This window comes from Geotrypetes seraphini, chromosome 9 (assembly GCF_902459505.1).
Source record: "Geotrypetes seraphini chromosome 9, aGeoSer1.1, whole genome shotgun sequence".
Classification (NCBI taxonomy): Eukaryota; Metazoa; Chordata; class Amphibia; order Gymnophiona; family Dermophiidae; genus Geotrypetes; species Geotrypetes seraphini.
Window position 1 is genome coordinate 68,391,097 of NC_047092.1, and position 15,184 is coordinate 68,406,280.

General features: G+C 43.5%; 1 protein-coding gene across 3 annotated transcripts in view; it reads right to left on the reverse strand.

The window, feature by feature from the left end:
* The window catches only part of SLC38A4 (solute carrier family 38 member 4), a 207,504-nt gene that overhangs the window by 102,002 nt on the left and 90,318 nt on the right, over positions 1-15,184 (reverse strand). The gene's annotated exons all lie outside the window — the stretch shown is intronic.

Genomic DNA, 15,184 nt, shown 5'->3' on the forward strand with positions numbered 1-15,184 from the left:
AACTCAAGCTAAGTTTAGACATTGACTAAAGCAATTTTATTAAAGTATTACTTTAAACACAGAAACACGCAAAAAAGGGGTCCAAACGGCCTACCTAAAATGTGCACAAAACTTAAATATTATAAAAACTTCTTTAAGTTCAATGCTTTAAGTTGCCACATAGTTAAATATGTCACTTACATCTTTGTAAATCAATGATACATTTATATTCATTGATGCTTTTGTCAATTGCAAAAACTCGTCAGTATTACCAGATTTGCTAATGAAAATGCTGAAGCATGCGCATAAAATGAGATGACTCAAGATTAGTGATCTTCCTTTAATTACAATGCCCCACCAATTCAAAGTAAGAAAATCTATCTAAGGACATTTATGTAAGATAATCCGACGCTTATTTTAAACATTAGCTAAAGCAATTATATTAAAGTGTTACTTTAAGGACAGAAATACACAGAAAAACATCCACCCAACTAAAACGTGCACAAAACTCATATATAATAAAAACTCTTTAAATTCAATGCATACCAATTAAAAAGATACCAATTAGTTAGAAATGTGACTTATGCCTTTGTAAATCAACAATACATATATATTCACTGATGCTTTGCCAAATGCACAAACACGTCGGTGTTGCTGGACTTGCTTAAAAAGAAAACGCTGGAGCATGAATATGTGGCCCTATAGATATATGTTGTGAATTTATCTGAGTTCTGTCCAAACTATGGGCTCCTTTTACTAAACAGTGGTAAAGGTTTCTACTGTGGACTGCTGAGATAAATGCTCCACTCATAGGAATCCTGTGTGCATCAGAGCATTTAACTCACTAGCTCATGGAAGAAACCTCTACTGCCATTTAGTAAAACCCAGTGTATGCTACTAGGAATGCCTAAAGGTGGATACATAAGAAATGTATATAGTTTCTCCTGCTTCTGTAGGCATAATGACAAAACAGGATGTAGTACACATGAGAATAACAGCTTTGTTCTCTCGTAATGAGTCTAGGGCAGACATGGGCAACTCCGGTCCTCGAGGGCCGGAATCCAATCGGGTTTTCAGGATTTCCCCAATAAATATGTATGAGATCTATTTGCATGCACTGCTTTCAATGCATATTCATTGGGGAAATCCTGAAAACCTGATTGGATTCCGTCCCTCGAGGACAGGAGTAGCCCATGTATGGTCTAGGGGCTCTTGATGCTCAAAGTGGTGAGGCCCCATGCAGGGTCACCTTATATGTTCCTGGTTCAGGGGTGCAGGATTTGTGATGTTTCTGTGGAGGCAGGGGAAGTTCTAATTATTTATGTATTTAGTTTCAAAATTTATAGCCTGCTATTTCCCAATAATCAATGCAGGTTACAACTGAAGCATATACAATAAAAATATAAAAGATGTAAAAGTCAAACAAAAATATAATTAAACTAAAGTAAAATACTCAGAACATAACAAAGAATACATTTAAAAAATACCGCTAAAAGCAAACATAATGAAATAGCAAAACATTACTGACTAAAAATTATATCTATAATTCTTTATTAAATTTCATATATTTTCTATAATAACAGAAATCATCTTGAAATCAACAGTTCACAAAGCAATATAAATAAAAAGGAAATATAATCGATAAATCTAAACATTGTTAACTGTTAGTCCACCATAACTGAGGGAGGAGAGTTATAAATAAATCAGATAAATCCATAGGAAACCAAATGGACATCCTGTAGTAGGCCTAAAATATTAACTATGAGCTTATTCTTGTCTATTGGTAGGGATACTTGCTCTCACCACACCTTTCTCTACAATAAATTTAGATAATTGTGATGAATCAAACAAAAATATATCTAGCTCCTTTATAATTAACCAAACATTTACATGGATATCTTAATACAAAAGTAGCTCCCAGTTTTAGAACCTGGGGTCTCAAAAGCAAAAACTGTTTTCTCTTTTTTTGTTCTTCTGAAGTTTTCTTCTTTCCCAAGGAAATATAGTAGATCTTTGTAGTAGGTGGAAAAGAGTTCTGTGGGACTTTCAGACTCTCCAGAAGATACCTTTTAAACATATCCAAGGTGGAAATGGTAGATGATTTAGGAAAATTAATCAATCCTAAATTCTGTTTTTTTTTGTTATATTTTCCAATATTTCCAATTTAAAATTGATATTACCATTTTCTTTCATCAAGAGCTGGTTTTGTGCTCCCAGAGTTTCCAGTTTTTTCCCCTGCTCCATTGCTATATTATCTAGTTTATCCACTCTTTGCTGCAATGCTCCTGCCTCAGATAGCATTCCTGAACAATGTGTAGCTAACACTTGCAATTGAGATCCCAGAGATAATTGTAATATTGAAATAGGCTTCCCATATAGAATTTAAATCTATAACTGGGGGCTTCTTCAATGGAGGTATTACAACTTTAAAGTCCAAATCTTTAGTTTTCACAGTACCTGATGATAAAATATCCGTCGTGGGTCCCTGAGTATCTTCTGCCAATTCCAAGGTAACACACGGTGGTAGTTGTGTTAAAGAAGCAGCTGATATCCCCCACACTGCCAGTTCTTCTAACTCCTCTCCGCAGCCTTCGGAGGCTGCTGCTAATCTCCCCTTGCTCCCTCTGCTCTGCAGCACTAGTTGGGGGAGGGGCCGCACCAGCGTTCTCCGCTCTTTCGGTGAGAGGTTGGCTGCTCGAGAGAGGTTAGAGAGTTCTCCGACATGCTCTCCCCCAAGCTGAGGTCTTCTCTTCCGGATCTTTTTTAGGTCCTCGCTCAACAAAAGCGTCCATCGGGCCTGTTTGCTGAGGTTGTGACCCGGGTTCAGAAGGAAAGACCCGGGTCTTCGATTTCCATTTCACCATCGGTAAGGAAAAAAGACGCGATGGCGTTCTGGCAAGCTCCTTCAGGACGCCATCTTAGTTAGACTCCTCCCCCCCTATTAAGACCTACTGACTAAAAATTAGTTAGGACAGTAGAGTCTAGTTTCCTCACTAAGACCTCCTTTTATCAAGTTGCATTAGATTTTTTTTATTGCGAGTCGTGGTAAAAGCTCCGATAGGAAGAAGCAGAGAGAGGAGCAGAGAGAGGAGCAGAGAAGGCGGTGCTAGCAGGGGAAGAGGCGAGAGCTAACTCCACCCACCCCTGACATCACCAGCCAAACTTCCCCCATAAAAGGGGACGAGCCAACGGCGCACAGCCGTTCGGCGCGCGGCGAAGGCGAGCGGCAAAGGCGCTCGCCTTAGCGAGAGCGCCTTTGCGAAGGGCCTCAAGAAGGGCATCAAGAAAGGGCTATCAACTATAGCCGGACTCCCAACTTATAAGACTAGCTAACTAATCAATTGTCTTCAGTCTTTCTTTAGCGTTCTACCAAGTCTTTAACTATCAATCTACAACTTTCTACCAAGTCTTTAACTCTCAATCTTACAACTTTCTATCTCACCAACAAGCTACTAAATCTTTCTCACTAAACAGGCACACTAACAAACAGACGTTCTTAACTGACAATTAACTAACTGTTAACTAACTAACTACTACTACTAACTAACTACTCCATCCCTCAGACCAAGAACTAACTAACTACCTCTATCCCTCCCTCAACACTTACTGACCAACACCTAACAGCCCCCACCCTAACAAACATTCTTAAAAAAAAAATAAAAAAAAATTAAAATTAAGAAATCATAACAATAAACCTTTGTAATGGCAGGTAGGACTAGAAGCAGCAAGACTTCAATCAAAACAGGCAGTTCAGTCACCGAGAGCACCCAGGGGATGGCTATGGTCCGAGTACAGATGGAAGGAGAACCAGGACGGAGGGCAGAGGTCTCTGTACAGACCGAGGCCATCCCCTCAAAGATGTCTACAGTCTCAACGCAGACAGAAGTAATGGTTCAACCGGACGAAAGCCTTTTGATGGAGCTAAAGAGCCTGAGAGAGGAGGTTCAGTGCTTAAGGAGCATCCGAGACGACGAGACCTTCATCGATGGAGTCATCCAGGAGCTGTCTCAGATCGCTGAACAGGAACCTGACAAGACCACCCTGGGAACACCCATAGCATCCAAAACGGCCACCTTGAGACAAACTACCGGAATGCAGGAAGTGGTTGGAAACGCTGACTCCTGGCAGTTGGTGACTTCCTCCACAAGAAAATGCAGAGGACCTAACTCTGTCTCTTTTTCCCCCATACAGGACAGCTCAACATCGACACCTCATATCGCCCTGAGGAACAGATATCAGCTGCTACAGGAAGGTCCGGAGAAAGAGCTACAAGTAGTTGTTCAGCAGACGGTTCCAACTCCGGAATCAACAGTACAGCCCACCCCTAAGAAGCGCAGAGTGGTGGTCATCGGAGATTCGCTGCTGAGGGGCACCGAGGGACCAATCTGCAGACCAGACCTACAATCAAGAGAGGTCTGCTGTTTGCCAGGGGCCAGGATCCGGGATGTCACTGCTTGCATTGACAGACTCATCAAGCCCCGAGACCACTTCCCCATGGTTCTAATCCACGTCGGAACCAACGACACCACAAGGAGCAGCCCGGACAGCATACCTGAAGACTTCAGGGCCCTGGGGGAGAAGCTGAGGAGGATGGATGCGCAGGTAGTCTTCTCCTCGATTCTCCCAGTGAGGGGCAAGGGCAGAGCCAGAGAGGATCGAATACAAAGGGCGAACGACTGGCTGCGAGGATGGTGCAAGGAGATGAACTTCGGGTTACTGCACCATGGAGAAGCATTGCAAGGACTACAGGGACACGACGGGCTACACCTAACCAGAAGAGGGAAGAATGTCCTTGGACACCGCCTAGCCCGCCTACTCCACAGGGCTTTAAACTAGGTAAGTCGGGAGAGGGTACAGGCACAAACAACATACCAGGCGAACTAAAATGCCAATACATTTATGAGGCTGAGGAAAGTAGACACCGAAATTCTGAGTCAGGGGTGAGTGCACACACTTTTGAGTCGGGAGTAGGGTCACATCATATTTATGGGTCACATTGTAATTCCGGGTCTAGGGGGAGTACACACTGTAGTTCTGGGTATATGGGGAGTACACATTGTGGTTCTGAGCCTCAGGAAAGCACAAATAATACAAACAATGCTAAAGGTGTTCAAATAGCTCAAACAGGAATATCCCCACTGAGACATAACAAAAATATAACATGGAGGGCTATGTACGTCAACGCACACAGTTTAGGAAACAAGATCCTGGAATTGGAAACAGAAATAAGGAATGCCGACCTGGATGTGGTGGCGATATCCGAAACCTGGCTCACAGACTCCCACGGGTGGGACATGGTCATACCGGGTTACAACTTGCTTCGCCGGGACAGAGAGGGTAGGAAGGGAGGGGGTGTAGCATTATATACTAAAGATGACATTAAGGTCACGAGAATCTCAGATGTCCAGTATACTGGGGAATCCCTTTGGGTTAATTTGGCCAGAGGGAAGGACAAATGCTTGTATCTTGGCGTAATTTACAGACCCCCAAGACAACAGGATGACCTGGATATGGAAATAATCGAAGATATAGAAAATATCACCTTGCGTGGGGACACAGTATTGCTAGGTGACTTCAACATACCTGATGTGGATTGGGTTACACTTACCTCTGCTTCCGGCAGCAGCAGGAGGCTATTAAACTCTATGAAAGGAGAAAGCCTCAGGCAACTGGTGTTGGAACCGACAAGGGATCAGGAAATACTGGACCTGATACTTACCAATGGAGAAAGTGTCACAGAGGTCTCGGTGGGCGACACATTGGCCTCCAGTGACCACAACATGGTATGGTTCAATATCAGGAAAGGTTTCACTAAATCTACTACACTAACCAAAGTCCTCAAATTCAAGGACACAAATTTCAAAGAAATGGGAGACTTCGTTCACCAGGCGCTACAAAGCCAAGAAGAAACCGATAACGTGGAAGACATGTGGTCGACTTTGAAAGCAACCATACAAGAAGCAACAAACCGCTATGTAAAATCAGTAAGTAAACGGCGAAGGAACAATAAGCCACAGTGATTTACTGTGGAGATCTTAGACCTGATCAAGGAGAAGAAAAAAGCATTCATCTCTTACAAACAATCAGGGAAGCAGGACTCTAGAGCAGACTACCTGGCCAAATCAAAAGCCGTCAAAACAGCAGTCAGGGAGGCTAAATTCCTCATGGAGGAGTCTCTAGCAAAGAACATCCAGAAGGGAGATAAATCCTTCTTCAGGTATATCAGTGATAGAAGAAAAAACTCAGGCGGGATTGTACGTCTTAGGAAACCAGACGGAGACTATGTGGAAAAGGATTCGGAAAAAGCCCAACTATTAAATGAATACTTCTGCTCAGTCTTCACCCGAGAAGCGCCAGGGCTCGGCCCTCAGCTACAGACAAGGGTTGGCTCAGTTGACCCGTTTAGTAACTTTGAGTTTACGCCCAGCAGTGTCTACGGTGAGCTGTCAAAGCTCAAGGTTAACAAAGCAATGGGGCCGGACAACCTGCACCCCAGGGTGCTTAGGGAGCTGAGTGATGTCTTGGCGGAGCCACTGTCCGCGCTCTTCAACCTCTCCCTTAGTACAGGCAGCGTCCCGTTGGACTGGAGGACGGCTAACGTCATTCCACTCCACAAGAAAGGCTCAAAGATGGAGACAGCAAACTACAGACCAGTGAGTCTAACATCGATAGTGAGCAAACTAATGGAAACTCTAATCAAACACCAATTAGATAAGATCCTGGATGAGGAGAATCTACGGGATCCCCGACAACATGGATTTACTAAGGGGAGATCCTGCCAATCCAACCTGATCAGCTTCTTTGACTGGGTAACGGGGAAGCTGGATATAGGGGAGTCCCTGGACATCGTGTACCTGGACTTTAGCAAAGCATTCGATAGCGTACCACACCGCAGGTTACTGAGCAAGATGAGTTCTATAGGATTAGGTAACACATTGACGAAATGGGTTGGGAGCTGGCTTGGAGGTAGGCTCCAAAGGGTGGTGGTGAACGGCACCCCCTCCGAAATGACGGAGGTGATTAGTGGAGTACCACAGGGCTCAGTCTTGGGCCCAATCCTATTCAACATCTTTATAAGAGACTTGGCAGAAGGGCTTCAAGGTAAAATAACATTATTCGCCGATGACGCCAAACTGAGTAATGTAGTGGGCAAATGCACAACAGACGAAGATTCAGTGCCCGACAACATGATGCACGACCTACTCCTACTGGAGCGATGGTCTAGGACATGGCAACTCAACTTCAATGTCAAAAAATGCAAAGTTATGCACCTGGGCAGCCAGAATCCATGCAAGTCTTATACCCTTAATGGCGAGATCCTAGCAAAAACGGTAGCAGAACGAGACTTGGGGGTAATCGTCAGTGAGGACATGAAGTCTGCCAATCAAGTGGAGCAGGCTTCGTCCAAGGCAAGACAAATCATGGGCTACATACGAAGGGGTTTCGTCAGTCGTAAGGCGGAAGTCATTATGCCATTGTATAGATCCATGGTGAGGCCCCACCTGGAATACTGTGTGCAATTCTGGAGGCTGCATTATCGCAAGGATGTGCTGAGACTGGAGTCGGTGCAAAGAATGGCCACCCGGATGGTCTCGGGACTCAAGGATCTACCATACGAAAAACGGCTTGACAAATTACAGCTATACTCGCTCGAGGAGCGCAGAGAGGGGGGGACATGATCGAGACGTTCAAGTATCTTACGGGCTGCATCGAGGCGGAGGAAGATATCTTCTTTTTCAAGGGTCCCACGACAACAAGAGGGCATCCGTTGAAAATCAGGGGCGGGAAACTACAAGGTGACACCAGGAAATTCTTTTTCACTGAAAGAGTGGTTGATCGCTGGAATAGTCTTCCACTACAGGTGATTGAGGCCAGCAGCGTGCCTGATTTTAGGGCCAAATGGGATTGGCACATGGGATCTATTCACAGGGCAAAGGTAGGGGAGGGACATTAAGGTGGGCAGACTAGATGGGCCGTGGACCCTTATCTGCCGTCTATTTCTATGTTTCTATTCAAAGGAATTCTTTGAGCATCGGAGCTTTTACTGTAGTGGCCTGTGATAAAAAAAACCCTAACACAGCTTGATAAAAGGGAGCCTAAGGTTTGGATAGCACTGGACAATGCTTTGATGTTGCCTTAATTGACTCGACAGATTGTGTTTCTCTCACAGTGCTGTGAAGTGTTCAGACCATCTCTCCCACCTTAGATGACTGACAATCCTGTTGAGGTCTTGGAAATCACTTTTGTGTACTCTCGTGTCTCTTTGCCTTTCAGGACCATCCATTCTGCAATGATTATTCCTAACAAGAGGACAGTTGGCGGTAGTCCAGGTGAAGGTTCACCTACTGAAAGTGTATTAACAAACATCAGGACTGATGTGATTTAAGGACCACCCATTTTGTGATGGTTAGCTCTGACAAAAAGACAGTTGGCAGTAGTACAGGCAAAGTACACTTACTGAGTTAACAAATATCAGGGTCGATGTCATTTGAGGACCACCCATTCTGTGATGGTTAGCTCTGACAAGAGAACAGTTGGCATTAGTCCTCTACTGTAAGTGTGTTAACAAATATCAGGGTTGATGTGATGCTTGGCAGCTATGTAGAGCTTAGTAAGGTGGGATTTTAAGCACCTCTGTTAATACTGCTGCTACTTCTCCAATCCTTACCTCTCTGCCTGCCAGACTTGTGCTGCAGCTGTCTTTCTCCATCCAAACCTCAGAGCTTCTTTTAGTAAAGAGCATTAAACAATTAATACAAGAATTAAAGCACATTGTTAGTGTGTGCCCATATTAACAGTTAACACAATGGTGTACACCTATTTCTGAATTAATGGATAAATACGAATGGGATGAGGGATTGGACACACAACTTATTGTAGTAGAGTGTGTATCAAAAACTATAACACATTCCCACCCCAACAAAGCAATATCTTTCTTCAGGACCAGTCAGAACTTTTTTAGTGGTACAGTTTTTCTATGGGACCTTAGCTAAGTGTATATTCCAAATATCAACCTCCACCCTGTCTCTCGGGCCTTGGTTGAGGTTTGATGCTAAAACATGTTGAGCATAGCTCAGAGAGTGATAACTTTCTGATTTCTTCTAGTCAGGTTTCAGTCAGTCCTAAATGTCTAGGTACTGTTTGCAGATAACATTATGGATCATTGAGGATTTCTTCACTAGGCATTCACTAGGTCTATGGCTCCAAAGGGTGGTCTGGGGGTTGCTGGGGATAGCTTAGGTATGGCAATGAGGTGATCATTTAGGTATTTCTAGGCAGGTGTTTGACTTATTGCATTTTTGTTTTCCTTCTAGTTGAAGATGATGATAGTTTCCACTATCACTCTCTGGGTGAAGAGGAACTTCCTTACGTTCGTACGGAATCTATCCCCTTTCAACTTTAGAGAGTGCCCTCTCGTTCTCCCTTTCTTGGAGAGGGTGAACAACCTGTCTTTATCTACTAAGTCTATTCCCTTCAGTATCTTAAATGTTTCAATCATGTCCTCTCTCAATTTCCTCTTTTTGAGGGAGAAGAGGCCCAGTTTCTCTAATCTTTTGCTGTACGGCAACTCTTCCAGCCCCTTAACCATTTTAGTCGCTCTTCTCTGGACCCTTTCGAGTAGTACCGTGTCCTTCTTCATATATGGCGACCAGTGCTGGATGCAGTACTCCAGGTGAGGGCGCACCAAGGCCCGGTACAGCGACATGATAACCTTCTCCGATCTGTTCATGATCCTCTTCTTCATCATTCCTAGCATTCTGTTTGCCCTTTTCGCCACCGCTGCGCATTGCATGGACGGCTTCATCGACTTGTCGATCAGAACTCCCAAGTCTCTTTCCTGGGAGGTTTCTCCAAGTACCGCCACGGACATCCTGTATTCGTGCATGAGATTTTTGTTACCGACATGCATCACTTTACACTTATCCACGTTGAACCTCATTTGCCATGTCGATGCCCATTTCTCGAGCCTGATTATGTCATTTTGCAGATCTTCGCAATCCCCCTGTGTCTTCACTATGAATAACTTCATATCATCCACAAATTTAATCACCTCACTCATCATACCAATGTCCAGATCGTTTATAAAGATGTTGAAGAGCACGGGTCCAAGCACCGAGCCCTGCGGCACCCCACTGGTGATGCTTTTCCAGTCCGAGTATTGTCCATTTACCCCCACTCTGTTTCCTATGCTGCAGCCAGTTTTTAATCCACGTGAGTATTTCACCCTCGATTTCATGGCATGCAATTTTCCAAAGTAGTCATTCATGTGGAACCTTGTCGAACGCCTTCTGAAAATCCAGATATACAATGCCAACCGGGTCGCCCTTGTGTATCTGCAAATTTAATCACTTCACTCATCGTACCAATTTCCAGGTCGTTTATAAATATGTTGAAGAGCACGGGTCCAAGCACTGAACCCTGCGGCACTCCACTCGTGATGCTTTTCCAATCCGAGTATTGTCCATTTACCCCCCACTCTCTGTTTCCTATCCGCCAGCCAGTTTTTAATCCATGTGAGTATTTCACCCTCGATTCCATGGCTCACAATTTTTTGAGTAGTCATTCATGCGGAACCTTGTCGAACGCCTTCTGAAAATCCAGATATATAATTTCGAACAGGTCACCCTTGTCTATATGCCTGTTTACTCCCTCGAAGAAGTGCAGCAAGTTCATCACACAAGATCTGCCTTTGCTGAAACCATGCTGGCTGGTCCTCATCAGCCTGTGTCCGTCAAGATAATCAATGATGCGGTCCTTTATCAGCACCTCTACCATCTTTCCCAGTACCAAGGCCAGACTCACTGGTCTGTAGTTTCCCAGGTCTCCCACTCAAACCTTTTGTGAAGATCAACGTAACATTCGCCACCTTCCAGTCCTCTGGAATCTTTCCCAATTTGATCGACAGGTTGGCTACTAGTTGAAGCAGTTCAGCTATAGTCCCTTTCAGTTCCTTGATGACCCTCAAGATGACTTAAATTTAAATTTGAAGGAACAGAGATGGATTCATAGACTTAACATGGTAGCACCGCAAGGGTTGAATGCTGAAGTTGAGTGGGCTTCTGTGTTCTGACATGTTTATGTTCATGGGTTTTTTCTAGCTAATGAATTAGATCAGTGGGTCGATTGGGGAGCATGAGCCCTGGGGGGCAGGGGGTGGGCTCTCCTTGGACCAATCAAACCTAGGGGGGCGGTCTCAGCAGGAAGCTTATTTAATGAGAGCCCTATGACGCGGTTGCCATCTTACAAATAAAAACGGATAGTAAGTTGGATGACAGCGGTTTTGGTAAGAAAGAGAATATGGATATAGTTTTTAAGTAATGGGATATACTTGAGGGTTACTAATCTGGATGATGTGATTTGTTTTAGTGTGGATCCTTGATGAAACTTCAGTGAAACATGTTGGCTTAATTCACTGTGAGAAGTGAATGTATCGCCATTACTAAGATAAGTAATATTAATTATAAATCAATGAGCAATAGAGTCATGCACTAATTCAATTTATAACAAAGAAGACCAGTGAGGAGTTCACCACTTGATCTCCCCGTTGAAACACCTAGGGTGGGATGGAGGAGTGATGGTTCTGAGGTCTTAAAGAAACCATATATATTAAACATCAGAATGAGAAGGGGAAGCTGAAGTACAGTAGATTCAGTACCTTAGAAATTTGGATATAAGTAGATAATTGTGGACCTACCACTGAAATGGCTGTAGACTGTAATTGCAAAGATTGACTGTAAGCATAGATTTGTATATGCATGTGTATGCAGATTCAAACCTTTGTTTAGTTGGACAGGGAAGGAGAAGTATTCAGATGAAAGCCTTGAGCTATGGAAGGTGAGGAGACCCATCCTTTTCCAACAAGAAGACAGATATCAGGACACTTAACCATAAACAACTTGATGGATAATTGTCAAAATTTATATTCAATTAGATAAATAACTGGCAACCAATGTACTGTATATATTCACATATAAACCAAGATTATTGGGCCTAAAAATGGTCTAAAAATAGAGATCTCGGTTTATATTCCAGTCTACCCACCCAGTAGCATCCCTTTGTCTCCACCCGGAACTGGCAGTTCCCCTGCCATCAACCCCCCTGACCCAGCAATTTCCCTGCTATCAATGCGCCCCTCCCTCCCTCTTCCCTCCACCCTGAAGAGGCATAAACCACCACCCACCTGAACCCAGTGGAAGGACCCCTCAGGCCTACCATGCTTCCCTGATAGTCTAGCAAGGCATTGGAGCAGGAGCAATTCTCACTCTCTCCTGCCCATGCTCTCTCAGTGCTGACAATGGCTGCCAAAACGTCCTATCCCATTGCCCCACTAGACCACCTTGGAAGCACAGTAGGCATGGGGGTCCTACCACTGGGCATGGGAGGGGGGTGGGCCATGCCTCTTTGGGGTGGAGGAAAAGGGAGGGAGCGGCATTCTGATGGTGGGGAAATTGCTGGGTCGGGGGCTAATGGCAGGGGAACTGCCAGTGTGATGCAGTACGAGCAGAGGAGGGACACCACCAGGAGGGAGGGTGGGTGGGTAGGAATCCCTAGGGGATGTAGGGAAGGAATGGTAGAATATAAACCCTTGGTTTATATTCGAGTTACCATTTTTCCCCTAAAAAAGGGGATAAAAATGGTATCTCAGTTTATACTCGGATGGGCTTATATTCAAGTATATATGGTTATTGTTTTAACACAAGAGAAATCTGTTCATAGCGTGATGCCCCAGTGATCAGTCTAGCTGACGTATTTTGAATTATATGCAAAGCCCACACTTTAGACTTAGCAATGCCTAATAACAATGCACTGCAAAAATCTAATTGAGAGATTATCAGGCTGTATATCACTGTCCAAAAATCAGATACTGACAGCATTGGTTTTACTCAAGAAAGAATACGCAATTGAAAGAAAGGGCATGGAACTCCTCTCATTTGAGAAAAGATTAAAGAGGTTAGGGCTCTTCAGCTTGGAAAAGAAATAGCTAAGGGGAGATATGATTGAAGTCTGAGTGGTATAGAATGGGTACAAGTGGACCAATTTTGTACTCCATTAAAAATTACAAGGACTAGGGGACACCTGAAGTTATAGGGAGATGTTTTTGAAACCAATAGGAGGAAATATTTTTGCACTCATAGAATAGTTAAGCTCTGGAATGCATTGCCAGAGAATGTGGTAAGAGCATTTTACGTAGCTGGTTTTAAAGAAAAAGTTTGGACAAGTTCCTGGAGGAAAAGTCCATAGTCTGCTACTGAGACAGATATGGAGGATGCCACCGCTTGCCCTGGATTAGTAGAATGTAATGTTGCTACTCTTTGGGGTTTTGCCAGGTACTTGTAACTTGGATTGGCCACCATGAAGATGGGCTATCGGGCTTGAAGGACCATTGGTTTGACCCAGTAGGACTATTCTTATGTTCTTATGTGAACGGTAGGGCAGGAGAGAGTTTGGCCTGTTGCTGAAGAAGTGTGGAAGCCATAAGCAGGTAAACAAAAGGAAAACCTTGAGCCAACCTTTTTCCTTCCAGAACTCCCTGTCCATATATCATTTAAAAGATATGTTTCCAAGGTCATTCTCCTTCCCTAAGGTTTCACAGTTAACAAAAGAAAGAAAACTATATCATAAAATCCCCTGCAGTTCCCTGCTACTCATGGGATAACAATTTCAACTGGGGATGCTTCCTCCTTCTCTGCTGCTATTGCTTTGCCTGAGTGTAATTTATTTATCTATCTAATTCATTTTCTATCCCATTCTTCCCAAAGAGCTCAGAATGGGTTACAAGTTAACATACATGCATACACATACAGTCAACATAATATACAGCCATAGCTACAGTAGACAATGACACAGGACCTCAATTTCCTTGTCCCGTCTCTGCAAGTTTTGTCGCCGACCCTGTCCCTGCCCCATTCCTGTAAGCTCTGTCTTCACTGCATAGGCCTCGAACACTTATGATTTTAAAGTGTTTCAGGCTTCTGCAGATGAGGACAGAGCTTGCAGGGATAGGAAAAGAACTTGCTGAGATGGGACGGGAAAATGAGTTCCTGCAGGGATGGGGAAAAATTTGTCCCAGTGTCATTCTCTAAGCTACAGTACAAGTTTTTCGATACAAGTTTTTATTCTAACTCAACACATACTAGGGATCTAATACCAATATACATAATATATAGGGGTCCTTTTACAAGCCGTTTTATCGCATGCACCAAATTAGCGTGTGCTATAGTGCGCGCTAGCCGGAAATCTATCGCCTGCTCAAAAGGAGGCAGTAGCGGCTAGCGCGTGCGGCAATTTAGCACACGCTATTCCGCGCGTTAAGGCCCTAGCGCGGCTTTGTAAAAGGAGCCCATAGTTTACAGATTGCAATTTGCCATAGTTACAGTGCAAGGTTTTTTAATACAAGTATGTATGTAAGAGAGCATCACACAAATACCATTTCGCCAAATTCTCAGGACATGTTATTGGGAACATGAGGGTTCGGAAAGGGTAGTGTTTTGTGGATCCAGATCTACACATGCACTTGGATGTAGACACTGGCCTACTTGGTGAAAAGTAGCCTCAATTCTGGGTTGAACTTCTTGTTTACTATTATTTCTTAAATTTGGAATGATTCTTACATACCAACTTGCTGCACAGCTATTTGTTCAAAGACTGCCAAACCCTTTCTGAAAAGGGTACTTAGACATGACAAATGTCATGCCTTTAATGATTTTCCAGGAACTCCTCACTTTATAATCTCAAAAACATATGTTGTAACATGTTTTATTCTAAATCTAAGGTTATCCAACTAGTGGTTGCACAAACTGTAGCAATTCTAATTATCCTTGTCCCTGCAATTTGTTTACATAATATGGTCAATCCTTCTAATATAGTAAATGAAACATGTTTCATACAAAAAAAGTTTCAATTGCGTTTATAAGGCACAAAAGCAATTCATTCTTCCCAAAGCACACTTTTTTCTTTTCTTAACTTTACCACTCATGGTATTCAAACAGATTTAACTAGTACGAAGGCTCCAGCCTGGTTAAATTCTACTGGTTGGTGCCAGAGCACCAGCTAGTGCTGCTGAATATGTGCTTTGACTACCACGGCACTATTCAATTAGTGTTGGGGTAGTTTATAGGCTTAGGACTTACCTAAGCAGTGATTTTCAGTCTACTAATTGTGAAAGTGCCAGGATAAACGTGGGACATAAGGACGGTATGTATCT